The sequence below is a fragment of the Podarcis bocagei genome (genome assembly GCF_964188305.1).
Source record: "Podarcis bocagei genome assembly, chromosome: 1".
Taxonomy (NCBI): domain Eukaryota; kingdom Metazoa; phylum Chordata; class Lepidosauria; order Squamata; family Lacertidae; genus Podarcis; species Podarcis bocagei.
Genome location: NC_138125.1, coordinates 7202109 through 7229830, shown reverse-complemented (window position 1 = coordinate 7229830; position 27722 = coordinate 7202109). Strand labels below are relative to the sequence as shown.

General features: G+C 45.9%; 1 long non-coding RNA gene across 1 annotated transcript; it reads left to right on the top strand.

Moving 5' to 3' along the window:
- Positions 1-765: 765 nt before the first annotated feature.
- LOC308587520 lies at positions 766-27722 on the top strand. The gene is made up of 3 exons (XR_014008423.1): positions 766-1911; positions 2942-3030; positions 27638-27722. It is a non-coding gene; the product is annotated as an uncharacterized lncRNA (long non-coding RNA).

Here is a 27722-nt window from a genome sequence, read left to right as displayed (position 1 = left end):
CATTTTAGGGTTAAAGAGGCCGGGGCAGGCAGGCTTCAGCCTTGTGTGGTCTTGCTCGTTTTCCTTTCCTCTCCTTTTTGCTGAAATCCTGCGGCTCAGTGATGTGTTATTAACGTAAATTGATAAAATAAGAGTGCATACTCAGGGTGTCTCAGCAGATAAGGCATAATAAATCTGGGTTAAGTGATCCTAAGTATCAGCTCTTCCCTAAGAGTATAATTGCTTTGTTGCGTCGAACGGAAGTCCAGCTAAAGTACAACAACAACAACTAATAATAATAATAATAATAATAATAATAATAATAATAATAATAATTTTATTATTTATATTCCTCCCATCTGGCTGGGTATCCCCAGCCACTCTGGGTGGCTTACAGTATATCTAAAGACATATCAAAACCACCAAACATTAAAAACCTCCTGATACAGGGCAGCCTTCAAAGGTCTTCTAAAAGTTGTGTAATTCTCTGTCTCCTTGACACCTGATGGGAGGGCGTTCCACTGGGAGGGTGCCACTACCGAGAAGGCCCTCTGCCTGGTTCCCTGTAACTTCGCTTCTCGCAGTGAGGGAACCATTGTTCTGCACTTAGAAGATGCTCTGAAGGCTGCCTGCTTCCTATGTTTCCGGCTCCTTAGAGCAGCTCTTTGGCCAGCCAGGAGATAGATAGATAGATAGATAGATAGATAGATAGATGATAGATAGATAGATGATAGATAGATAGATAGATAGATAGATAGATAGATAGATAGATAGATAGATATTCTCCCAGGAAGTGACTGTACTGTGACTGTAACATGCATTTCCTTCCTTTGAAATTGTTTTGGTGGGGGGAGAAAATGTCTGCCCCATAGGGGCACGGACTCCCCAATTTGCCATAAGAACATGAAAAGAACCTGCTGCCGGATCAGGCCCACGGCTCATCTAGTTCAGCATCCTGTTTTCACAGTGGCCAATCAGATGCCTGTGGGAAGCCTGCCAACCAACACTTTGAAAGCCAACCAGGTTGGTGAACATTGCTGCCTCCAGTGGAAGTGAGTTCCATAGTTTAAATACATGCTGCACAAAGGAGTGCTTTTTTTGATCTGGCCTGAATTGTCCAACATTCAGCTTCACTGGATGCCCATGACTTCTAGTGTTAGGAGAAAGAGAGAGAAACTCCCCCCTATCCTCTTTCTCTGGGCCTTGCATTATTTTATAAACTGCTTGTCACGTCACCTTGTCTTGTCTTTTCTTGTTCCTGTCCATCACATAATTTAGGGAATTTTTCTAATTCTAAATGAGTACAGTGGTACCTCGGGTTACATACGCTTCAGGTTACATACACTTCAGGTTACAGACTCCGCTAACCCAGAAATAGTACCTCGGGTTAAGAACTTTGCTTCAGGATGAGAACAGGAATTGTGCTCTGGCGGTGCGGCGGCAGCGGGAGGCCCCATTAGCTAAAGTGGTGCTTCAGGTTAAGAACAGTTTCAGGTTAAGAACAGACCTCCGGAACGAATTAAGTACTTAACCCGAGGTACCACTGTAATGGCAGAGCGAGTATCAGAGAAAGGGGTCGGGCGAAACGGAGGCAACTGCAACATTGCTTCGGCTTAGACATGACAAATCCAGCAGCGAAGGCAACGGCCCTCTGTGCATGCTCAGAGGTGCTCTCCACGTCATTGGTTTCAGACTCGCCCTTGCTGTTTTTAGACAGGTTCCAGGACTGCGCTTAGACGTACCCTTTTCCATCTGAAAACCTCCGCGTGAATTTGAGAATTCTGAGTCAGGAGCATGAGGAGGGATTTCTCCATCTCGGTTGAGCTGTTACAATGGCGTTTCCTTTAGAAAGAAAATAATCTTATTCTTGACATGAACTCCCACACGGTGACTGACATCAAACCTGTTCTGCTCTCGGCTGATTTCCACAAGGTCTGTTTTACAGTGTCCCCTGTCATAATGTTTTGTCATTTTCTCTCCCTGTTCTCCATTGACTGTCTTTAAGCTTTCTCTAGGCTGGAAAGCTCTGGGAGATTTATTTCAGGGGGCAAAAAAACACACACACACACCAATCCCTTCTGAAAAAGAGAATTTACTCCCTGGGTGGGTCTCCCCCCTTGCCCAGCCTTTTCAAGGGCTTATTCTACCGTCATATGTTGGTGGTAAATACCAGATTGATAGCAGCAGGAGGATATCAGCGCTGGAAAGGGCAGAAAGCCAGAAGGGACCCAACGGGTGCATCTTCTAGACCGCTAGTAAAAGTTCCACATTTTATGGTGGAAGCACCTCAACCTTCCAAACACAGTTCGGATTTCGTAACCTCACTGCAAAATGCAAGCAGAATCAAATTCTCCCCATCCTTAGTCTGGAGGGGCACTAATTCTCATCAGGCGGGTTCATGTTGCTTCATCTCCCCGGCCCTGGCTTAAGCCCACGGCTTCATTGTTTTCTGGTCATCTCCCTCTCCAGTTCAGTAGACCATCTCTACTCCATGGTCCATAGGTCCTGTGGATGATGTCACCACCATGACATCACCAGCTGCAGGACCAATCCCCCCCTTTCCCCCTGCCACCTGATTTACATGCTCAGATTCGATTCGCTGCTACTTTCCCGCAGGAGGCTTCAGATGTAGGGAGAGGAGACAATGACTCCAGTGCTGGAGATGATTTACACAGCACAAAAAGACAAGAAATGCCTTTTATTTTTTTGGTGTGTGTGTGTGTTGGGGAGGGGGCTAAATGTTTCCCTTTGATGTTGTAGCATCCCATACATAGGATGAATGGAGTTTTCGCTGGGCTCCAGCAGTGTTGGAACAATTCGGGATGCGCTTACTTTGCCCTCTTCCAGCAGCATAATTTGAAAAGGCAATTTTAATTAAGTCCTGGGTTGTTGTTGTGTTTTTTGCATGCATTTCATGGTTTCAGTGTGCCAAAGAGAGTTTTCCCCTTCATGTTTGTTTCAGACAGCTGCGCGGAGAAACACAGAGACAACTTGATCTTAACCGACAACGGGGAGGGTTATTTGCAGTAGCCAAGAGCACTGTGTTGGAAGGTGAGTTGCCCACAGTGACATTATCTCTTGATACTGTTATTTGTACAAACGGGGCAATAAAATAAGTAACAGAGATCCATGAAGGGCCAAAAGAAGTCTAGCTGAGAACCGTTCATAGGCCTGTAGCGAAATTTGTGGGTGTGTGAGAGAAGACTTCATTTATTTATGATTTATTATATCTATATAGGGGCAGGTGGGGCTCTTCCACCTGGGAAGGGAGGAGAAGAAGAAGAAGAGTTTGGATTTGATATCCTCCTTTATCACTACCCTAAGGAGTCTCAAAGCGGCTAACATTCTCCTTTCCCTTCCTCCTCCCAACAAACACTCTATGAGGTGAGTGGGGCTGAGAGACTTCAGAGAAGTGTGACTGGCCCAAGGTCACCCAGCAGCTGCATGTGGAGGAGCGGGGAAGTGAACCCTGTTCACCAGATTACAAACCCACCGCTCTTAATCACTACGCCACACTGGCTCTCCATCTAGGAGCCCATCTAGGAGAAGGAAAACTCTGATCCTGGACCTCCACTGTCTTGTGGGACACCTTCGAGAGAAGAAAAAGCTCAGGAGTAGACCTTACACAAATCCAGAGTGGAATCCCTAAGATGGTTGGATGGTGCCTCTTGGAAGTCCATTTCGTTGTCTCTTGAGACAGAGAGATGCCAACCACAACATCAATATGCCCCCTTTTCCTCAAGATGGTGCATATGGTTCTCTTCCTCTACATTTTATCTTCACAACTACCCTGTGAGGTAGGCTAGGCCTGGCCCAAGGTCATCTTTGTGAGATTCAAGGCTGAGTGCAGATTCAAACCCTGGTCTCCCAGGTCATAGTCCAACCCTCTAACCACTACACCACACTGGCTTTCCCCAACCTGATGTCCTTTGGATGCTTTTGTTGTTATAGTTGCATCTACACCATACATTTAAAGCACACTGCATCCCCAAAAGAAGCCTGGGAAATGTAGTTTATCTCTCACAGAGCTACAGTTCCCAGAACCCAGAACAAACTACAGTTTCCAGAATTCTTTGGTGAAAGACATGCAATTTAAATCTAACATGTACCGTAGTTTGGGCCCAATGACAGCCCAGACAGAATCAAGATTTGCTGTAGAACTGGGATAGTGAAGATGCAGGTGACCCCTGTTAGAAGTGGTATAATAATAGTAATAATACAGTGGTACCTCGGGTTAAGAACTTAATTCGTCATGGAGGTCCGTCATGGAGGTCCGTTCTTAACCTGAAACTGTTCTTAACCTGAGGCACCACTTTAGCTAATGGGGCCTCCTGCTGCCGCCGCCGCGCGATTTCTGTTCTCATCCTGAAGCAAAGTTCTTAACCTGAGGTACTATTTCTGGGTTAGCAGAGTCTGTAACCTGAAGCGTCTGTAACCTGAAGCGTCTGTAACCCGAGGTACCATAATAATAATAATAATAATAATAATAATAATAATAATAATGATAATAATAATATACCCTGCCCATCTGGCAGGGTTGCCCCAGCCACTTTATGACATTTCAGATTTTGCAAGCTATATTTTTGTTGTTGAAAGCTAGCCTCAAAATCCAGCATTCGCATTTTGGAGTCGGAAGCAGTTCTCAAAATTTGAATTTCTGCTCTCTCGATTGGCTAAATGAATGGATGAATGAAGGTCATCTAAATTCCAGGCAACCGTACATCTAGTCATTGATCTGATACTGTCATATGTCCACTGCAGCAGCAGCCTAGGAGCTACCACGAAATCTGCGGCTGTCAAATGCAAGTGCTAAAGATCTAATATTATCCACACATCCAGAGAATATTTGCAGAATATTTTACCTTCAAAGAGATAGCCAAGTATTGGGTGGTCTTTCATTGACCGCGTGACTCAACAGGGTATGGAATATTGTCGGATGCTAGACTAGATGAACCCAACAGGCTCATGTTATATTCTTAAGCCCTGGTGGAGAAATTGATGAGTCCAGTGCATATCACTCAGTTTACAAAGTTTGGTACAGTTCTGTTGTGTTAGTTAATTTTGCAGAATCAGGGGTCAGCAAACTTTTTGAGCAAGGGACCGGTCCACTGTCGCTCAGACCTTGTGGGGGGGCTGAACTATATTTTGAAAAGAAAGAAAAAAGAACGAATTCCTATGCCCCACAAATAACCCAAAGATGCATTTTAAATAAACACACACATTCTACTCATGTAAAAACACCAGGCAGGCCCCACAAATAACCCAGAGGTCCATTTTAAATAAAAGGACACATTCTACTCATGTAAAAACACGCTGATTCCTCGACTGTCCGCGGGCCAGATTGAGAAGGTGATTGGGCCGGATCCGGCCCCCAGGCCTTAGTTTGCCTACCCATAAAGGTAAAGGTAAAGGTAAAGTGACCCCTGACCATTAGGTCCAGTCGTGACCGCCTCTGGGGTTACGGCGCTCATCTCACTTTATTGGCTGAGGGAGCTGGCGTACAGCTTCCGGGTCATGTGGCCAGCATGACTAAGCCGTTTCTGGTGAACCAGAGCAGTGCACAGAAATGTCGTTTACCAGTGGCGTAGCGTGGGGGGTGCAGGGGGGGCCGGCCGCACCGGGAGCAACATCTGGGGGTTAGGGGGGCGCAAATCCACGGGTTAGGGGGCGCAAATTACTTGCCTTGCCCCGGGTGCTGACAACCCACGCTACGCCACTGCCGTTTACCTTCCTGCAGGAGCGGTACCTATTTATCTACTTGCACTTTGACGTGCTTTCAAACTGCTAGGTTGGCAGGAGCAGGGACCGAGCGACGGGAGCTCACCCCCTCGCGGGGATTCGAACCGCCAACCTTCTCATTGGCAAGTCCTAGGCTCTGTGGTTTAACCCACAGCGCCACCCGCTACCCATGCCTTAGATCAAAGACCACCAAGATAACCAGAAGGATATCAAATGACTTGCTTGGCTGATCTCTGGGATCTTCAGCCAACGTATGTGTGCATCTAAAGTCAGGTCCTCACGCCTACGAAGTCCCGGGTTGTTATCCCTTTTCCTGGAATCTTTGCCCCAATTTTGGTTTGTTTGTTTTCTGTTGGTTTGCTCTGGGCTGTATCATCGTGTTACGGTTATTTGAAAAAATGAATAAAAACATTCTTTTCGGAAATATAGATGAAATTTGGATTATTATTATTTTTGGGGAGTGGAGGGAACGGTAAGGGGAGCAAATTCCTTCCAGCTTCATTTTACATCCTTGAAGTTAAGGCCGTCCAGAAATCCCCTTGTTCTACTTCAGTTGTGTCCCCCCCCCAAAACATTTGGTGCATGACAAACTTTAATGGGACTGAGCAGTCTATGTTCTTGCTTATCTGCACCTCCCCAGGCCTTTGCTTGCGATAACGCTTTCTCTCGCTCTCCTGTAGCACAGAGCTCTGGTTACTATGCCATCCCTTCTGATCATCACCATGGAGAGTTTCCACGCCAGCAATAAACACCCAGAATTGCTTTTAATACCTTGTTCGTATGCCAGGTGAACAGCTTGATCTTTGCAACCGTTCCAAAGAAGAGGCGGCCAAAGCTTTCCGGTTCTAACCCAGAATCACCCCAGGGGTGGCTACGCTGTGGGCCCTTCAGATCACAGAATCGTAGAAGGGAACCCAAGGGTCGTCTAGTCCAGCCCTCTGCAAGGCAGGAATATGCAGGTGGTCCGTACGAGGATCAAACCCACGACCTTGGCATTCTCAGCATCGCGCTCTAACCTACTGAGATAACTGTTGAGCTCCCAGACAGATGAGGAGCGGTTGAAGGAGCTGGGTATGTTTAGCCTGGAGAAGAGGAGACAGAGGAGATATGAGAGCCATCTTCAAATATCTCTCTCTCTCTTTCTTTTAAAAAAATAATTTTTATTAAATTTTCCATTTTAACAATCCAATCCAATCACATTAAATATTCCAAATTATACAAATACATATCATATGGTCCAAATATTCTGCCAAGTTATAAATTTTTATTGGGACTTCCCATGCTTCAAATTTGGTGGGGCTCTGATCATCTTATATCTCTACTGCCTTGAGTTTCCAATAGTTCCTTTAAATCTTCCTGTTGTTACCCTTCCTTCTTTCATGGCCTTTGAGTTGTTCCCACCGGCGAGTTGAAGTAAGCAATGATGTGCTTCTGTGTGAAACTGGTAGCCATCTTCAAATATCTCAAGGGCTGTCCCATGGAAGATGGAGCAAGCTTGTTGATGACTCCAAGAGTCACACAGTCCAACCGCCTGCAATGCAGGAATCTCAACTAGAGCAGCATCATCATCATTTATTATTTATACCCCGCCCATCTGGCTGGGCTTCCCCAGCCCCTCTGGGCGGCTTCCAAGAAAATATTAAAATACAGTAATGCATCAAACATTAAAAGCTTCCCTAAACAGGGCTGCCTTCAGATGTCTACTAAAACTCTGGTAGTTCTTCTTCTCTTTGACATCTGGTGGGAGGGCGTTCCACAGGGCGGGTGCCACTACAGAGAAGGCCCTCTGCCTGGTTCTCTGTAACTTCACTTCTTGCAATGAGGGAACCGCCAGAAGGCCCTCAAGACTGGACCTTTAATGGTCAGCACCAACACTTTGAACTGTGCTCGGAAACGTACATCCACAAGAGATGACCACCCAACATCTTCTTAAAAACCTCTAAGGAAGGAGAGTCCACCACCTCCTGAGGGAGACTGTTCCACAGACGAACAGCTCTTCCTGTCAGAAAGTTTCCCCTGATGTTTAGTCAGAATCTCCTTTCTTGTAACTTGAAGCCATGGGTTTGAGTCCTACCCTCCAGAGCAGGGTCATGAAAACCCTTAAGCCATCCTGACTTCTCACGATGTCTTCCCAAATTCTGCAAGTGGGGAAGAGGAGGTGGCGTCGGCGTCCCAGCCCCTCACAGTGGGATCCGTGGGGAGGGGACAGGTCCCTTCTGCAGTCATAGCCACCAACCATAGAGACCACATGGCTGGCGCAGAAGTGCTGCCTTGCAAACATCTGACGTGGGTGCCTCTTCTGACGCTCAAGGTGGGCTGATGGAAGCCTCACAGTTTTGGTATTCTAAGGCTCCCGCATATAACCAAGACATTTGCCGGCATGGTATTGTTACATACGCCTCTTGATAACAGCCATGGGGGCAACTCAGCCAGCCCCACCCTTTCCCCACATCCATTGGCAGTGCATGTAAATAGTTGACCCAGGGGAGGGGTCATTGATGTAGAATGGATTGTCCCTACTGTCATCTGAGGAATGTTGGAGGGTGGGCAGGCATAGTTGGATAGTCTCTCTCTGTGTGAGAATAATTTGTTCCAGAAACAGAGAACAGAGGAGAAGTTTCCAGAAGCAGAAGAAGGCTGAGTTTGTTTTGTCTGTGCAATGAAGCTCTCTGTGGGAACTGTTCTTTGCATGTGCACAGTATAATAATAATAATAATAATAATAATAATAATAATAATAATAATAATAATAATAATAATTTATTATTTATACCCCAACCATCTGGCTGGGCTTCCCCAGCCACTCTGGGTGGCTTCCAAAAAAATATTAAAATACTATAATACATCAAACATTAAAAGCTTCCCTAAACAGGGCTGCCTTAAGATGTCTTCTAAAAGTCTGGTAGTTGTTGTTCTCTTTGACATCTGGTGGGAGGGTGTTCCACAGGGAGGGCACCACTACCGAGAAGGCCCTCTGCCTGGTTCCCTGTAACTTCGCTTCTCACAGTGAGGGAACCACCAGAAGACCCTCAGAGCTGGACCCCAGTGTCCAGGCTGAACGATGGAGGTGGAGACGCTCCTTCAGGTTTACTGGACCGAGGCCGTTTAGGGCTTTAAAGGTCAGCACCAACACTTTGAATTGTGCTCAGAAACATACTGGGAGCCAATGTAGGTCTTTCAAGACCAGTGTTATATGGTCTCTGCGGCCGCTCCCAGTCACCAGTCTAGCTGCTGCATTCTGGATTAGTTGTAGTTTCCGGGTCACCTTCAAAGGTAGCCTCACATAGAGCGCATTGCAGTAGTCCAAGCGGGAGATAACCAGAGCATGCACCACTCTGGCGAGACAGTCCGCGGGCAGGTAGGGTCTCAGCCTGCGTACCAGATGGAAGTACTGATAACAATGCTTCTGTGCAACTTGTTCTAACTTGTGAGTCTCTTGCGGCGAGAGAAGCAGAGAGAGAGAAACTCTTGGACTTCTGCTGGATTCTAAGCATTGCCTTAACCACGACAGAGGTGAACGTCTGTACAGTCATACCTTGAAAGCTGAACGGAATCTGTTCCGGAAGTCTGTTCGACTTCCAAAACGTTCGGAAACCAAAGCGCACCTTCTGATTGGCTGCAGGAAGCTGTGTATACGGCTGTGTATATTGGCTACCAATATGCTTTTATGCCTGTCAAGTAAACCTCTGAACTTGACTGAATCTTTATGGCATCAGTGAGTGTTTATTGACAACTGTGTGTACCTTCAACCTTGAAGACACTTCCAAGGAAGGAGCTGAGTTGAGATGTATCTCTGCTGTGAATGGATACTGGCACACCCGGGCAGCGAAAGTGATGCCGGACCCAATCCTTCTAAATCACCCATCAGAAGTTGATGGATTGATCCAACAGGCATGTGGTGTTCTCTCTGGCTTGTTGTTGTTGTTGTTGTTTAGTCGTTTCCGACTCTCTCCTGTCTTCCACAGCCTCCCGCAGTTTGGTCAAACTCATGCTGGTAGCTTCAAGAACACTATCCAACCATCTCGTCCTCTGTCATGCCCTTCTCCTTGTGCCCTCCATATTTCCCAACATCAGGGTCTTTTCCAGGGAGTCCTCTCTTCTCATGAGGTGGCCAAAGTCTTGGAGCCTCAGCTTCATGATCTGTCCTTCCAGTGAGCACTCAGGGCTGATTACCTTCAGAATGGATAGGTTGGATCTTCTTGCAGTCCATGGGACTCTCAAGAGTCTCCTCCAGCACCATAATTCAAAAGCATCAGTTCTTCGGCGATCAGCCTTCTTTATGGTCCAGCTCTCACTTCCATACATCACTACTGGGAAAACCATAGCTTTTACTATATGGACCTTTTTTGGCAAGGTGATGTCTCTACTTTTAAAGATGCTGTCTAGGTTTGTCATTGCTTTTCTACCAAGAAGCAGGCGTCTTTTAATTTTGTGGCTGCTGTCACCATCTACAGTGATCATGGAGCCCAAGAAAGTAAAATCTCTCACTGCCTCCATTTCTTCCCCTTCTTAGTTGGTCTTTAAGGTGCTACTGGAAGGATTTTTTTTAATTTGCCAGGAAGTGATGGGACCATCTCTCTGGCTTAGTCCTATCCCGATTCAGGTTGGCTGCTGTGAGACCAGGATACAGGGCTCGATGGTCCTTTGGCCTGATCCTGCAGCAGAGCTCTCCTTACTTACTTACGACATGCCAGGAGTTCTCTTATGTGGGAGCCAGGAGCCTCGTTCATCCTTGGAATAAAAGGCCACATGTGCAAACTAGTCAAGTGAGTTGTTTCAAAAGAAAGTGTGTGGTTTGAGTCCCCGTTCCCCCCCCCCCCACACACACACTGGAAGCCAATGTGAAAAAAATGATCTTGACTTTAACTGAAGCAGGGTCGGTCCAAGGCAACTGTGTGTTCAAAGGGGTGACTCTGTTTAAAGTGGAAATGAAGACATTGTGTATGTATGGCAGTGCTACTGGTGATAATGTTTCTGATCTCCCCCTCCCATTTTTTATTAACACAACTGGCAAGGACTGGGCTTTTTTTGTTGTTGTTGTTGTCTGGGTCAGACAAGTATTTCATCTAACCTCCAGTCAGGCCAGCCAAGGCGGAGTGGGAGCCAAGACTTTGCCAGTCACCATCTTGGACTCAAGTTCAGAGGGAGCTGAGTCTCGTTCTTCAGATCAAAGCCAAGCACTCTAGCAAGGGCTTGGCGGAGAGGATAAAGCCCTGACTGTTGAACTCGTGACCTTGGTCGTTGCCCAAATTGGAGACTCGAAAGGAACGGGGAGACTTGCGCCCTTCCCAACTCAATCGCTGGGAGACGGTTGCCCGTATCACTAAAGCACCATCCTTGATTCCCCTACACCACCCCCCGTTCTCCTAAGTAATTTGGCAATCCTGGCATCCCTTTGCCAAGGAGAAATCCGGGGTTAGGCTAAGGCACAGAGCCGACGTTCCATCTCTGCTTGCCATCCTGAGAGATGGCGGCGTTCGAAATCAGACCAAGGTGCCTTCGCATCAGAGCCAGTGGAAAGACTCCAACCTGGCGAACAGACAAAGGAATCTGTTTGAGGGCTGGTGTGTTTTCAAGATGATATTCTGAAGGCCAAAAAAAGAGAAGGGGGGACAGGGGGAGAATGAAAACATTACACACAAGCCTTTCAAGGATTTTCATTTGCCGGACAAGTGTTACGGCGATCATATTATCTCTCAATAACGCCGATAAGCAGCAGGGATTTATTTGGGGGATGGCAAACTTCTGTGTATCCTCAAAGGCCACTTTGCTACCCCATCACTCACCTTTGTGTATGTGTGGAAGTACGGTAATCACGCAAACACAAACGTGGATGGTCAAAGTTCCAAAACTATAAGAAGTGCACAAAAAACAATAAAAATAGGAGATGCATATTAGCGTAATGTTTGTAAGATTCATTAAAGCAGAATATAAGGCTATGCACTCCTTGCGGTTGGTCCGTAGACTGCTGTTGGTGCATAAGGTGAATAAGGTGCTTGGAGGGGTGAACTACTAGCAGAATGTAATACTTTGCCCATGCCATAGGTGAGTGCTGTCTGAGGAAGAGCTTCTTCTGCAAATTTGAAAGATACCAGAAAGTAACTTGGAGCAGGGATCTCTTTGGGGTGGCCCCTACTCTGTGGAATATCATTGCTCAAGAAATACGACAGATGCCCACTATCTGCACCCCAGGGAAGCAACTGAAAACATTCCCCCCCCCCACAACAGGCTTTCTCAGCTGGGTGACTGGGTCATTGTGACGAGTGTACATTTGTTAGGGTTTTAGCTTTGATTTAAATGTTTCCCTGCACAACTTCTAGCTCCCCAAATCATTTGGGGGAAGACATGACTGTTTAAGAGGGAGACGGGTGGCGCTGTGGGTTAAACCACAGAGCCTAGGACTTGCTGATCAGAAGGTCGGTGGTTCGAATCCCTGTGACGGGGTGAGCTCCCATTGCTCGGTCCCTGCTCCTGCCAACCTAGCAGTTCGAAAGCACGTCAAAGTGCAAGTAGATAAATAGGTACCGCTCCGGCGGAAAGGTAAACGGCGTTTCCGTGTGCTGCTCTGGTTTGCCAGAAGCGGCTTAGTCATGCTGGCCACATGACCCGGAAGCTGTACGCCGGCTCCCTCGGCCAATAAAGCAAGATGAGCACTGCAACCCCAGAGTCGTCCACAACTGGACCTAATGGTCAGGGGTCCCTTTACCTTTATGACTGTTCAAAGTGCTTTAAATGTGTGGTGTGAATGTGGACTAGGTCTGGCATCTAAAATTACCTAACTGCCCCACTGACTATCTGACACTCTCCCATAAATGTTGCCACTTTCTAAAGTATCCTGTGTGGCAACAGGGCAGAGGGCCTTTTCGGGGGTGGCACCTCACTGTTTGCAAAGTTGTCTCCTGTCTGCTTTTCTCGGTGATTCATTATTATCCTTTCGACACCAGGCAAATAGCTTTTTATTTCCCCAGGCAATGAAAGGCAGCCTGTTTATTCATCACTCATCCTGATTTCTTTGCAGGGAGCTTAGAGGATGTTGGGTATTTAAAGCAGAATCTGATTTGATTGTGGGGAGAAGAGATGATGTTGCATCAGAGCAAGCACCAACTGTTTCCCTGCGTGTTTCCTCGTCTCTTTCCTGATCTTTCAGAGAAGACCTTTCTGGGACAGAACACCCAACCAGCTCTAACTGGACATCTTGAATTTGCTGGCGCGCAGTTGACTCCTACCTGAAATTAGCAGCAGCCAAGAAGTGCCCTAATTTCGGATGCTCTCTCTTTATGTATTTATTTATTGCATTTATAATATGTCCCTATTTCCATCTGAGGAATGTTGGAGGGTACATGTCCGTTGAGGCCAATTTGTCAAGAAGAGGCGGTTGTGACCTGCCTACTCCCTGAATAAGGTGTTTGTTTTGGCCTCACAATTCCAGCCAGCGTGGTGTAGTGGTTAAGAGTGGTAGACTCATAATCTGGTGAACCGGGTTCGATTCCCTGCTCCTCCACATGCAGCTGCTGGGTGACCTTGGGCTAGTCACACTTCTCTGAAGTCTTTCAGCCCCACTCACCTCACAGAGTGTTTGTGGTGGGAGAGGAAGGGAAAGGAGAATGTTAGCTGCTTTGAGACTCCTTCGGGTAGTGATAAAGCGGGATATTAAATCCAAACTCCTCCTCCTCCTCTTCTTCTTCTTCTCTTGGCCAGGGGTCAGCAAACGTTTTCACAGGTGGCCAGTCTACTGTCCCTCAGACCTTGTGGGGGCCGGACTATATTTTGGAAAAATATATATGAAAAAATTCCTATGCCCCACAAATAACCCCGAGGTGCATTTTAAATAAAAGCACACATTCTACTCATGTAAAAACACGCTGTTTCCTGGACCGTCCGCGGGCCGGATTTAGAAGGCAATTGAGCCGGATCCAGCCCTCAGGCCTTGGTTTGCCTACCCATGCTCTTGGCAATAAGCCCAAGCCACCTTTTCTGAAGAAGGACCTGGAGGTGAACACTTCTCCATGAGTGGCTGACAACATTATCGAAATTGCACTTTGAGGGGCCAAGGTGGGAGGGTTGTGACACAGCGCTCCGAGCTTCCAGAGCAGTGAGGCTCTGGTTGCACACGCGAGTGCAAAAGGAATGGCCTCTTTATTCCCACACGTCTCACGTTACGTCACAAAGCTGGTCGGGTCGGTTTTTCCTTTCATCCCCTTCTTTTTCCTCGGGTTCCTTTCCTCCCATCCTGTTCTTCCACTGCTAATATGCTGGAGTTTGCATGCATTACCTTCAGAACTACGACACAGCTAAGCAGGGCTGGCTCTGTTGGCTGCTTGGATGGGAAGATGTTGCTTGGACCACTTTGCAAGGTTTGGGAGGAAGAGAAGGATATAAGTGTCATTTATAAATAAATACATAAAACACAGGAGTCTGGCGGGGGGGGGGGGACAGGGGACGGAAACAGCTTTGCAGGCATCCACAGAAGGTTGATTTCCTCACTCTTTGCAGACACAACCCATCTTTAAACTAAAAAAAGCGGGGAAATGGATTACAAGCTTGGAGCTTGTAAGTGGTGATAAAAAAGCAATAGCATCCATTAATAGCAAGTAGGGCTCATGGACATCCGCAATGGGGGCAGTTCTCTCCCCCCTCCACCCGGATGAACCATAATCCCCAGAGTCCTAGCTTTTCAGTTTTTAAAAAGAGAAAGTTATTAGAACCTGAGACACGAGGCAAAAATGTACAGACTCCATTCTTCTCATTTTTTGTTTGTGTGTGAGAGAAACTAATCCTTCTCCTCTTTCTGGGTTTTCTTCTCCCTCAAAAGAAAATAAATTTCTATGGACATCCATGGCAATATTCACTTTATTAATTGATTAAATGTCTAGATTAATAGGTTATGATATTTTTACTTAACTACTACTATTTTTTGCAAGTATTTATAAAAGCTGCTGACAGCCAGAACCATTTCAAAAGCGGCATTTGCCCCTTTTCTAGGTCGATGTCTGCTGCGACAAATGTGTACATCACCTAAAAGCGAAGAAGATAAGCGCCTTTGTTTTAGTTTAGTTTTTTTATATATGAATTCAATAATCAACTACAGTGGTACCTCTGGTTGCGAACGGGATCCATTCTGGAGGCCCGTTTGCAACATGAAAAGAGCGCAATCTGCAGCAGCGCGTCTGCACATGCACGTGATGTCATTTTGTGCTTCTGCGCGAGCGGCGAAACCCGAAAGTAACCCTTTCCGGTACTTCCGGGTCGCCGCGGGACGTAACCTGAAAAAACGTATCATGATGCAAACATAACATGAGGTCTGACTGTATAGTCAAGTGCAATCAATTAATCAACTGTGACAGAGAATTCATCCGATCCACTAAATTCGAATGCAGTCATAAACCGTAATGCACATAATTCAATTAACCAACTTAATTCAAACGCAATCAGTTAATCAACTGTAACTCAGAGAATTAATCAATGTTAAAAGAGGCTGTTAAACAAACCCTCTTGTGCTCATCTTCTCCTTGAGGGATTCCCATTGAAGAAACTGCTTGGCTACTGTGAGTGCAGGATGCTGCTCCTTTCATTCTCCAAAATAGTTCATTAAAGCTTTCCCATAATTCATTGCGTGACTAGGCGGCGACCCCCCCACCCCCCTGGGACCACCAGAAAGGAATAATGACTCGTGACAACGTGTTATGGAATTAAAATTTGGCCACAACTTTATTAAACTTTCAAATGTAGGAAGACCTTGGCTTAGGCATTGGGTGTGTATCCCCCTCAGCCGGGGCAATGGGGGCTCCTCAGGGTAAATGGGATATGGGGGTGCCCTGCAAGATGCATGTGTACGCAGGCAGCCCACCCCCATATCCCCAGGGTAGGGTCACCACTTCATGCCCCCCCCCATTTTAGGGAAGAAAAGACGAAAGAATTCCGCCCAAGGCCTTAAACCGCCCAAGTTGTGATGAATTGCTACGGGGAAGACAAAACCTGCCAATGCAGGAAAATTTCTTCCTGGTTCTTCAACAGCAACCAGTCCAAAGACCGTAGCAGTGCCCGCTAAACAGGAAGAAGAAAGGTTAATTCAAACCTGCTGTTATTTTTGCGCCTGGACAACATTAGGTTGGTAAGTCTACGTTTGACAAATAAGCACAGAAACTGCTTTCAGAAAAACCAAAGGATTTTAATTCTGTCTTCTGAAAGTGTCAGGTAATGTGAAATAAATAAATAAATAGTAATAGTAATAATAATAATAATAATAATAATAAATAATGTTATTAATGTATAATAACTGCATGTACTTGGCAATCATTTGTAATGATTTCTATGCAATTTTACACGGATTTTACTTACCAAGCAAAACTAACCTATTAATTTAATCAAAATATTTTGGAAACCCCAAGTTACGTTACAACTTTTTAGCCCCCCTTATTTTTGGAATTTGAAAGCTGGAAAATTCAGTGCCCTAGGCCGCTGTGCCAACTCTGGGGTTCCTTGCCCTCTCCCCACAAAAGAACTGCACCACAGGACTTAACCATAGTACCTGGGACAAGGGGGCATTGGGAAGAGACTATCATCTTGCAAGACCTGCTCCTTGCTAAGCCTAAACTATTGGAACCTCACCTGGGAAGATAAGGACTGGTCTGACTCCAGACTTCTACTCCTCAGGATCTTTAGAGGACAGCAGAGTGTGGTACTCTTTAGGGGCTGTTGGTGGGGGTCAAGATTTGCGGATGCAATATTTTGGATGTAAATTGTCAGGAATGAGCCAGCTCAAAGCAAAGGTTTGCTGCCAACTGCAGAAAGCAGCCAAGAACAGGGGGGCTTTGATGTTAGGCAGGAGAGAGTTGGCAGCTGCAGACTTCGGCTCTTCCTGACTTTGACGGGCCGGCAGATAAGGTAGTAGCTGAGAGCAGGCTAGAATGCAGCCAAAGCTTACAGGAAGCACAAACAGGAGCAAACGAACTCAGAGACAGCCTCTCAGAAAAGGAGGAGGTGAGAGCTGATCCACTCAGTCCTAAGAGCCGGCGAATGGGAGGGCTGATAGATAGGAAGCAAAGCAAGAGACGTAAGGTTTGTAAGTTCAATATCTGCTGGCGAGGCCGGAAGGAGTCTTCAGAAGGGTCATCTTGTGTAATGGTGCTTCGTTAGAGCTGTCTGGAGCTATCTGTTTGTTTTTGCAATAAATCCTCCTTTTTCATTATCTACGCTTACTGTGTTATCAAGCTGGGAACCTGGGAACCTGACATAAATCCAAACTACATTCTTGAATTTCTATTGTTAGACCTCATTCTGAATTATCCATAGATGGATTTGTTTTATTGTCTCTTCAATGACTGGAGATGTTCTCATTAGCTTATATTTAAATTTTGCCATGAGTGAATAATGTAAGCTTTCTTATGTTGGGAGCTGCCTTGAACATTGTTTACCAGGGAAAAAAACGACGTACAAATAAACAGTTTTTATGGGTCAGTTGCTCACATTCCATCGACCATCTCTGTTTGTCTTCTTCAGCCCTGTTTCCTGGTCCAAAAAGGACAAATAAATCCATCCATAAAGTCATACTGGTCTGCCTTGAATTCAGCCGGGCATCTTATCAGCCTGATGTCGGGGTCAGTCACATGAACGAGCAGGAGGACTGAGGCCAGATCTTCATTTCTTCAAGCACAAGATCTCCTGGTTCTCTCTCCGCCCCACCCCACACCCCGCCGCAGGCAAAAAAAGTGCTCACAGCTAACCAGAGGATCCCGAAACAACAGTTCAGCCAAACCTCGTAGCCCATATTCCATATGGCACAGACACAATTTGGGCAAAGATGTTAATGAGAGCTGGCGCTTGTTCACACAGCAGAAGTGCAGAGAATGCATTATTTAAGAGGGAGGTAAATCGAATCGAATTAAATTCGTAGCGAGCCCATTTTGATGGGTCCCCGTCTCCCTTTGAGGTGCGTCCCGCTAAATGCAGCGTCTGGAGGTGCAAATGCCCCCTCCCACCTAAACCCACTAGAGGTTTTAAGAACAAAAAAACCCCTACACTGTAAACAGATCATTTCCATACAATTAGTCTTCTGTCCTCACGAAGGAACAGCTGGAAGAGTTTCCAAACTTTTCTTCCCCGCTTTCCCTCTTCCTCCCCTTCTCTCTCTCTTTCTCTTTCTCCCCCCACCCTTGTTTAAATTTGAGCAGAAAAAAAAGGATGAAGGAAGCCTGATGGTGACTTCTTACATTGTCTTGTGACTAACAGTGTTTTGTGTGCGTGTGTTTAAAAAAAGAGAGAGAGAGAGAGAGAAGGAGCTCAACCTTGTGAAGTATCATTGCGGTGTTTTAGTTCTAATGCTACTTCTATCTTTTATCCTTTTTAATTAGAAGGCAAATTCTCAGACCGCCCGGCCTAATCCCTACACAGTTGAACAAAGCCCACTAAAGCCTTTGAACACTGTTGAGGGGGGCCGCAGCCCCCTCCCCGGTAACTGTTGGCAGGAGGAGTCAGGCCCTGACCTTATTCTCAAGCATTTTCTCTGGCTCCTGATGTCTCCCTGCCCTTTTGGAACCTGCTCCCTTGTTCTTCTGTTCGGGCTGAATGGAGAAAGGGTGGGTGCGGGGAAAGAAAAGCGGGGAATAATATAGGGATCCCAGGAGATTTTCTAGGTGGGACGTAAGTTGCTGGGGAGGATTGCCAGAGAGGGACTGGTGCTCCTCAGGAATCAACCCAGCCAAGGGAACTGGAGCAACAGATTATGGCCTTCGGTTCAAGAGATTTCTTCATCCCTCACTAAATCTTTTCAGGGGCAATGCCATTTTTTAAACAATTGCGTTTCCAATTAAGACAAGGGTGCGCTCGGACAAACGTGGGGTGGGGTGGTGGTGGCAGAGTTGCTGGTGGGGGTCCAAGGAAGGGGAGGGGGGCAAGAGATAGAACGCCTCCCTCTTCAAGTTTGCTCCTATATTAGATATTTGCCTCCCTATAGATCCTCAGGTGAGGGGGCGGCATTGAAATTTAATTAATAAATAAAATAAATAGATGTAACTGAAGATGCTTACACAAAAGACCCGTTTCACACTTAACTGCTGGCAAGTATTAATAAGCAATTACTCTATTAGTAGGCTGCTAGGCTGTGTCGATACCTTGCAGGTAGAGCTCCCTTTATTAAGGACCAGGTGAAATATCCCCAAGTTGCTAGCAAGTGTGCAGGTTCTCTAGAGGTCTTCTTCAGACTGGATGCTGAGCGAAAGTAACACACACCTATCTTAAGGTGACAAATGTCTGACAAAGGAATAACATGCCGTCAGCTGAATTTAGTATCTGAGTGTGCAGGGAATAAGTGCAGGCGAACTTCCCCATTTCGGTTCTTCCCAGTTTCTTATTTTTCCAATCTTAAATTCAGTTCTCCACACATACAAAAATAATAAAATTTTCTGCAAAAGTTCAGTTTTCCACATTTTCAGAAGCTCACAATTTTTAAAAGAAAGTCCTTGTGCAAATTTATTGGCATTTTGCGGATAGTTTCTTCTAATATGTGTGCAATTTTGTCTGTGTTTTTTTCCCCCATCCTTACAAAGTCATCTCCCTTGTTGAAATGCATTCCTGCATGTTGTCCTCACCAATACCTTCATTCTAAAGCACACTTACAATGTTGTATGTATTAATTGGCTGGAGAGGTGTATTGAAATATTCAAAGAAGTGAAAATTTTGAAGGATGACTTGAGTTTTGGTTTGCGTATTGTCTCAGAAAGCAGGAATTAGGTATGTTTGCCTTAATGAACCATTACCCCCCCATACCTTGCAGAGAGCAACAATTATGACACACACACACACTCTGACACCAACACTTTTCCTTAACTGGCTATGGTGCAATGTGCATCCCAGTAGTTTGGCAAACTGCAGATCCCAGAACAAACTAAGGTGCTACTGGAAAAAAATATATTTGTATTTTTAAAATTTATTTCGACTGTGTCAGACCAACAAGGCTAACAACCTGAATGCAGAACATCAAACAGAGGAAGAACACTTGCTGCTATTAAATGGCCTTGGCTTCCAGAACTAAGAGAATTTCTATTCAGTTCACATTGAACTGCATCCATTAAATTTGCACCTTCCGAAACAATATGAGAACTGAAACACAGCCATCCCTCAAAATTCATGCTTACCTGAATTTTGCAATGCAATTCTCCAACCAGCAACGGTTTGCAAGTACAGGGGTACAGGATGAGGTTTAAGGTGCTGGTTTTAACCTTTAAAGCCCTATATGGCCTAGGACCCTCGTATCTACGGGACCGCCTCTCCTGGTATGTCCCACGGAGGACCTTACGGTCTTCAGACAAAAACATCTTGGAGATCCTGGGCCACAGGGAGGTTAGGCTGGCCTCAACCAGAGCCAGGGCTTTTTCGGCTGTGGACCTGATCTGGTGGAATACTCTGTCACAAGAGACTAGGGCCCGCGGGACTTGACATCTTTCCGCAGGGCCTGCAAGACAGAGCTGTTCCAATGGTTGCCATTAATTTGATTCTGAAATGATTTTAGAATGTATTTCAATTAATTGACTGTGATTTTATATAAATTGTGCTATTTTTATTGTTGTTAGCCGCTCTGAGCCCGGCTTTGGCTGGGGAGGGCAGGATATAAATAAAATGTTGTTGTTGTTGTTGTTACACTAGATCAAGGGTGGGGAATCTTTCTTTTAGCCAGGGGTCTCATTCTCATCTGGGTTACTTTCTGGTGGCCATGTCCCAATGGTGCATGGGGCAAGAGGCAATCGTAAGTGGAGTAAGCGGTTGAAAACACACTTTTGCACAGTGGGCATTTCTGCACACCCCACTCTCCATTCATCCACCTGAGTGAGAAAGGGGCTTTGTTCAAGGGCATATTCCAGTCCGGCAAAAACACCCAAGGAAGAGTACGAAGTAGGGCTGGGGAGGGGTGTGGCCTGGGAAAAAGTCTCAAGGGCCAGATGGAGAAGTCTGGAAGTCCATGCTTGGCTCTTGGGTCTAAAGTTCCCTGCATGAAATCAGGAAGAAAAGGAGGAAGAAGAAGAGTTTGGATTTGATATCCTGCTTTATCACTACCTGAAGGAGTCTCAAAGTGGCTAACATTCTCCTTTCCCTTCCTCCCCCACAACAAACACTCTGTGAGGTGAATGGACTGAGAGACTTCAGAGAAGTGTGATTAGCCCAAGGTCACCCAGTAGCTGCACGTGGAGGAGCGGAGAGGCGAATCCTGTTCACCAGATTACAAGTCCACCGCTCTTAACCACTACACCACACTGGACCCATGCTGGAAAGAGAAAGCGGGCACAGTGATAGGCAGATAGAGAGGAGATAACTCAGATGTTTTTGCTGCCCCAGTATTTTGGGTTAGGCTAGAAATTCTTCTTCAGTGTGTTCAGTTCAGCCACTTATTAATGTTGGTCTTTGAAGTCCTCATGAGACTCAGGCCCAGGCTGTAACACTGGGCTGGGACCGTACCACTTCCGACTGCTAGTGGCATTCACATGACTGAATGATTATCTACGCCAGGCGTAGGGAACCTTTGGCTCTCCACATGTTGCTGAACTACAACTCCCAACCTCATCCCTGGAACCATTGACCATGTAAGTCCCCACACCTCCAACACCTCATTTTGGACTCACAGCTGTCCATGGAGGCGCAGGTTAATTCTGTGTCCAGGGCAGCTGTCTACCAGCTCCATCTGGTATGCAGGCTGAGACTCCATCTGCCCGCGGACTGTCTCGCCAGAGTGGTGCATGCTCTAGTTATCTCCTGCTTAGACTACTGCAACGCGCTCCACGTGGGGCTACCTTTGAAGGTGACCCGGAAACTGCAATTAATCCAGAATGCGGCAGCTAGACTGGTGACTGGGAGTGGCCGCCAGGACCACATAACACCAGCCCTGAGAGATCTGCATTGGCTCCCAGTACGTTTCCGAGCACAGTTCAAAGTGTTGGTGCTGACCTTAAACGGCCTCGGTCCTGTATACCTGAAGGAGCGTCTCCACCCCCATCGTTCAGCCTGGACACTGAGATCCAGCGGCGAGGGCCTTCTGGCGGTTCCCTCATTGTGAGAAGTGAGGTTACAGGGAATTTGGCAGAGGGCCTTCTCGGTAGTGGCACCCACCTTGTGGAACACCCTCCCTTCAGATGTGAAGGAAATAAGTAGCTATCCTATCTTTAAAAGACATCTGAAGGCAGCCCTGTTCAGGGAAGCTTTTAATATTTAACGCTGTATTGTTTTTAATACTTGATTGGGAGCTGCCCAGAGTGGCTGGGGAAACTCAGCCAGATGGGCGGGGTATAAATAAATTATTATTATTATTATTACCTGCGTCTGAAGTGGTACAGTCCAAGCACAGGTTGACTACCTCAGTGAGAAAATGCATGAGGGGGGAACTGTTGTAAGCTTTGGGGAGGGGAGAGTTGCAGGTCTGGCCTGGCATATTCTTTGTTAGGTAAACTAGTGATGATATGGGAATTAAATAGTTGGCCAATTGCTTCTTGGTACAGGATCATTTGGCAGAATGGTCCGACCTTCCCCTCTCACAGCTAAAGATGAAAGCATCCAGGTGTCTTGCCTGTGGAAAGAACAATAGACTACAGGTTGAGAGAGAGAGAGGCTGAGAAAAATACAAAGATCTCAGTTTGTAGGCTCTGGAAGCTAACAGCATTTTTGCGAAGAGGGGGCTGACTATCTCCCTGGAGATCTGACGTGAGAGCATTAGATTATGGCTGTCTGCTGACTCACTTGAGCTGTGCTCCCTTCCATGCTCGACCTGTGTATTTGTAAATAAAAGCAAATATTACAAAACTGCAAATAAGCCTCCAGTGGCCTCCTTCCAACGGAAACCAAATCTGGGTAAGTCCTGGGCCCCTGCAAGTTCTCACTGTTCAGAGAAGTGGGATGCACATAACAGAACTTTTCTAATGGACTAGACGCTAAACAAATTCAGCAAAAAGGTCTGGCCTGCACATGCATGAGAGAGAGAGCTGATGTAATCCCGGGGATGTAAAAAACCCCATCTGATAACAGATGGGTGATGCAGTTATTGGGACAGAGGGGAAACCGAGCTGCCTCCAAGCAAAAACCGAGAGAAAGGAATTTGAGGAATTTGCTTTCTGCGACTTCTAATGTTAATTGATTTATGCTCTCTGGACTAATGTGCAGATAGGAACATAATTATCCATTGGATCTCACTCTTCTCCAAATTTTATTAAGCATAGATTGGCTCAGGTATGTCCCAGAATACATATGTTAGGATGAAATGTAGGAATGTTTACACCAAGATAAAATGTACACTTAACAGAGATTGTGTGATAAAATGCATACTTAAATACAACTTTTTGAACAGATGTTTGAAAAGTCCATTGATTAAGGTGAAAGCAGAATGGAACAGACGTGTGAATGGACGTGGGCAGAAGAGAGACTGATCCATGCCTACTTTATGCCAAGTAAAACTATTTATCCTCCTAGCCCAGTGTTGTTGTGTGCTTCCAGTTGCTAATCTTTTAATTGCAAAGAGAACTTGTGTGTGTGTGTGTGTGTGTATAGTGTGTGTGTGTGTGTGTGTGTGTGTGTGTGTGTGTGTGTGTGTGTGTGTATATATATATATATATATATATATATATATATATATGCGCAAGGGGAACATTTTTTTAAATTAAAAAAAACCTGCATTCCCTGCTTGCATTCTGAACTAGTACAGTCTGTTCTGTAAAGACACACACACCAACACATACTACTTCATTCTATTATCTATGCAGGTATGCGCAAACACAAATTAGATTTAAGTCCGGACGAAGGTCTGATTCACAGCCTCTGCAAACACCCAAGGGCAGGGATTGGGTGGATCTGGGGTGAATTCAATGGCAGCTAAACCTAAGCGTTGAGCAGTCTTGATAGATCAAATCAAAATCCCACCTCAACGTTTTCCTCTCATCAAGAGGGTCCAATTTTATGTGCCAAAGGAAGCTAATAGAACCGGAGAAGACAGCCAGTCCCTGATACTTATATGTTAAAAAATCATGGCAGTTGGATGGAGAGTCACTGAGCTCAAAGATTTGCTCTCCTCCATTCCTTCCAGCCACCCTCCTTAAAACGCTTGTCAACACATCTTCAGAAAGTAGGAGGCCATCTTTTTCTGCTTTTTGATCTAGCTAAGTCTGGATTGTTTAATATATCCCCACACGTTGTTGTTGTTGTTGTTGTTGTTGTTGTTGTTGTTGTTCTTCTTCTTCTTCTTCTTCTTCTTCTTCTTCTTCTTCTTCTTCTTCTTCTTCTTCTTCTTCTTCTTCTTCTTCTTCTTCTTCTTCTTCTTCTTCATTAAATATTATAACCAGGGCAGACACCTCCATAAATCGGGATTCCCACTTGCAGCCCCGTACCCAGCCTGTGTAGAAGAAGCCCTTTCTTCCTTTGCATCTGCCTCCCATCGCCTCCTCCACGTCAACATTACTCCGAGCGCTTCTGTGCGGTTGTTTTTTTTTTTGACGAGCAAAGCCCCACCATCGCCCCCTTTCCCCCATGAGTGTTAGGGATCAAAGATAACATTCTTTTCTGTCTGGTACACTTAGCGGACCTGCCTCCTCGCCGGTGGGATGAAAGGGACTCGCTAAACTGTTGCCATTTTGCAACATCTGCTATAATTCCCCTAAATCCAGATTTGTCTGACACAAGGCCCTCCCGCGCTGACATCACAGCCATGTGACGGTGTGAGGCCAGTTGCATCAAACTCGGAAAGACGGGAGCCTCCGGGCTATGGTTGCACGAAGCAAAACGGATTCCCTCCCTCTCCCTTTCTCTCTTCCCAACCCTCCCCCTTCCTTTCTTTTCGCTTTCTTGCCCGGGGGCCAAACACTTGTGGCAAAGACTTATTCAAATGGCAAGTTTAAATCTTCCCCCTAGAAAGATACCCAGGAACGCAGGAAACATGTGCTTTTGTGAAACAAACAGACAAAAAAAAAAAATCCCCCCAGAAAACAACACAATAAGAAAATCTAGCTGGGCAGCTCGTAGTCAAATGACCTGATTGCAAAGTACAAAACCCTGTGTCCCAATTAATTACGGCTAAGAAGCTCTGATACACAGAGAAGAGAAGGAGGATGTTAATCCTCCCCTCTGTCCTACATTCTTAAAATAGCCCGCATATATCACTGATAGTCACCCGCGGAAATAAAAACAAAAATGGCTGCAGGAAGGGTCCCAAGAACGAAAAACTTGATGTGGGGGAAAGGATGTGGGTAATGTCGTCTTTGTGATTGCATGGAGCCCACAGGTTTCTGGGTGTGGACACAAGGGGGGAAAAGAGGGAGAGAAGGAGCAGCTCTCTGCTTCAGAGAAGGGGAGAGAGGGGGGAATAAGGATGGCAGCAAATTCTCCCCGGGTTGCCTGTGACTCCAGAACGGGAAAGGTCACTCCCACCATGGGGTGGTTGCGCCTTGGTCACAACAAAACCAGGAGCTGCTGGATGCCCACCCTAGTTGTCATGGTGTGAAGTCCTGTCTTCACCCCGGTGGCAAAAATCTTCCAAACGGTTGGCTGCAAAACAAGAGTTTGGCTGCTGGGTGTATGAAGAGCAGAGCATCTTTGCAAAGATTTCTCCTCCGAAGAGGTCCAAGGTGGCCCAGGGTGAAGGAATGCAAATGAATCACTTAAAAAAACTCTGAAACGCTCCTGCCAGTTCTCGACACATCGTGGCTGGGGAAACTCAGCCAGATGGGCGGGGTATAAATAATAAATTATTATTATTATTATTATCGTCACCCAACGTTTCCCTTACTGTGGCTCCTGCTGCTGTTTTCACTTGCCTTTGTCTGGACGGATGCTTCCAGGGATTCTGAGTCCTTCCAGGCCGAGTTCATCTGAATTCCTCATGGTTTATATCGGGAATCAAAAAAATGGGAAAGGAAGCAAACCTACAAGCCAACACCCATTCCTATCACAAATGGCTGCTGGGCAATCACAGCAGACAAGTGAAATGCACCTCCGTCCCCAAACTCCCCAAATGGGCAGAGGAGACAGCAGATACTTAGAAGGGACAAATCATTCTGTTTCCAGTTTGCCTCAGTGACACATGTGTCCATTCACATCTCTGTTTTGTTCTGCATTAATCTCCTATTTTGTTTTTTAAAAAAGAGAAGCATGAAAATGCAGATACTTGAGTAATATTTAATAGTATTTTGGAATACCTAGCTATGTATCTGAATAATACATATTTAAAGAACATTCATTCCAATGTAGGCATCTCCAGATGCATTTTATTCCAAAATACATGATTTGTAATGCACTTTGGCGCACTATCTGATCTGAGGAGTGTGAAATCCGAAGGAGCATTATCGTTTGAAACAGACTTTTACTGCAGAAGGTGCAAATCAGGTCAGTTTACAGTGGTACCTCGGGTTACAGATGCTTCAGGTTACAGACGCTTCAGGTTACAGGTGCTTCAGGTTACAGGCGCTTCAGGTTACAGACGCTTCAGGTTACAGACTCTGCTAACCCAGAAATAGTACTTCGGATTAAGAACTTTGCTTCAGGATGAGAACAGAAATTGCGCGGCGGCAGCAGGAGGCCCCATTAGCTAAAGTGGTACCTCAGGTTAAGAACAGTTTCAGGTTAAGAACGGACCTCCAGAACAAATTAAGTTCTTAACCCGAGGTACCACTGTACTTTAAAATTCAGATAAACCGCATGACTCAGGCCCCCATTGTGCACATGGTGCCTGGTTCTTTATAAGTGCGTTTCTCTTGGCTGGTTGGGGCACTAGGTAGAGTCAGGACAATTAATGGAGACTGCCTCAGGTAAGCAAGTATTTATCGGGAGTATTTTAAGTCTGAGACATAGCCAAAGAGGTACAGGCAGGTATCTGGTCACTTCTTGCATTTCTTCCTCTTTGAGGTCCCAATTTTTGAGAACGAAATCCACTTTTGGGAGTTCACCTGGGACTGATGGGAGTTTCTGTTTGTGTTTTCTCCCAGTAAATGTATCTCCAGCACACTGAAGCCTCCCTGGCTGCCCTGTTCTTCCTGATCTGAGACAGCTGCACGTGTGGAATTACATCACTATATCTTCTCTCGGGATTTAAAGTGCAGGCACCCAGGGAGGCTGCACATTGTGGACCACTGGCAAGAGGATGTGCCGAATGACGGAGCAAAATTGTGGCTGTGATCCAAGTCTGAACATGCCCCAGTGTGCTCTCATAAGCAATGTCCTGCTGATATAACTCTGTTTCCCATGCTTAGCCCCCCCCCCTCCAAGTTTGTTGGTGCTCCATGATTAGGACACATGCCTCAACTGGCCCGTAACGGAAACAAGGATTTAACCATTCCTAGAGAGCTGCTTTATGTGGGTGGCTGTTTAATTAAACTCAAATCATGTCCTTATTTTAATGCTTTTGCAAGTCATACCTTCATGGCGATTGCCACTCCTCGGTTTTAACTTTGCCCTCCCTTCCCTCCCTTTTAAAAAGAAACACTCCACCAGTCTCCCTAAAAATGGCTCCCTCACGACGTCGTTTTCCCTAATACCCCCCTGAAACTCCTCAAACTCTTTCCTGAAATACTTTCCTTGGTAAGTGTATGTGTCAGAAAGGAGGAGTTGGGGAGGGGGGGAAACAAAGGCTACTGTCAAATTGATTAAGTGAAGGCTCATTAGAGAAAGTAACAAGAGGCAAAATCTGCATATGCATTGCAGAATTGTGTCTGATCTTGGCTAAGTCCTGAAAAGACAAAATGAGTCGAAACCTTCCAAGTTGTTCAAGGAAGAAGGGAGGAAGGGAGGAGAGAGAGAGAGAGAGAGAGAGAGAGAGAGAGAGAGAGAGGGAGGAAAGGGCCTCATTTCAACAAACCCTCAACTGACTGTCACTCCTTATAAATACGCATTAGGACAACCGTTGCTAGTGCCACTTCAGTGAAGTACCTGCCAGTATTTTAATGATAAATCTTGCATTTCAGGGACCGCGGAGCCAGCCAAATAAAACAACAGCAACAACAAAATCATTATGGGCCAGTCCTTGATAGACAAGGCCGCAGATTCAGT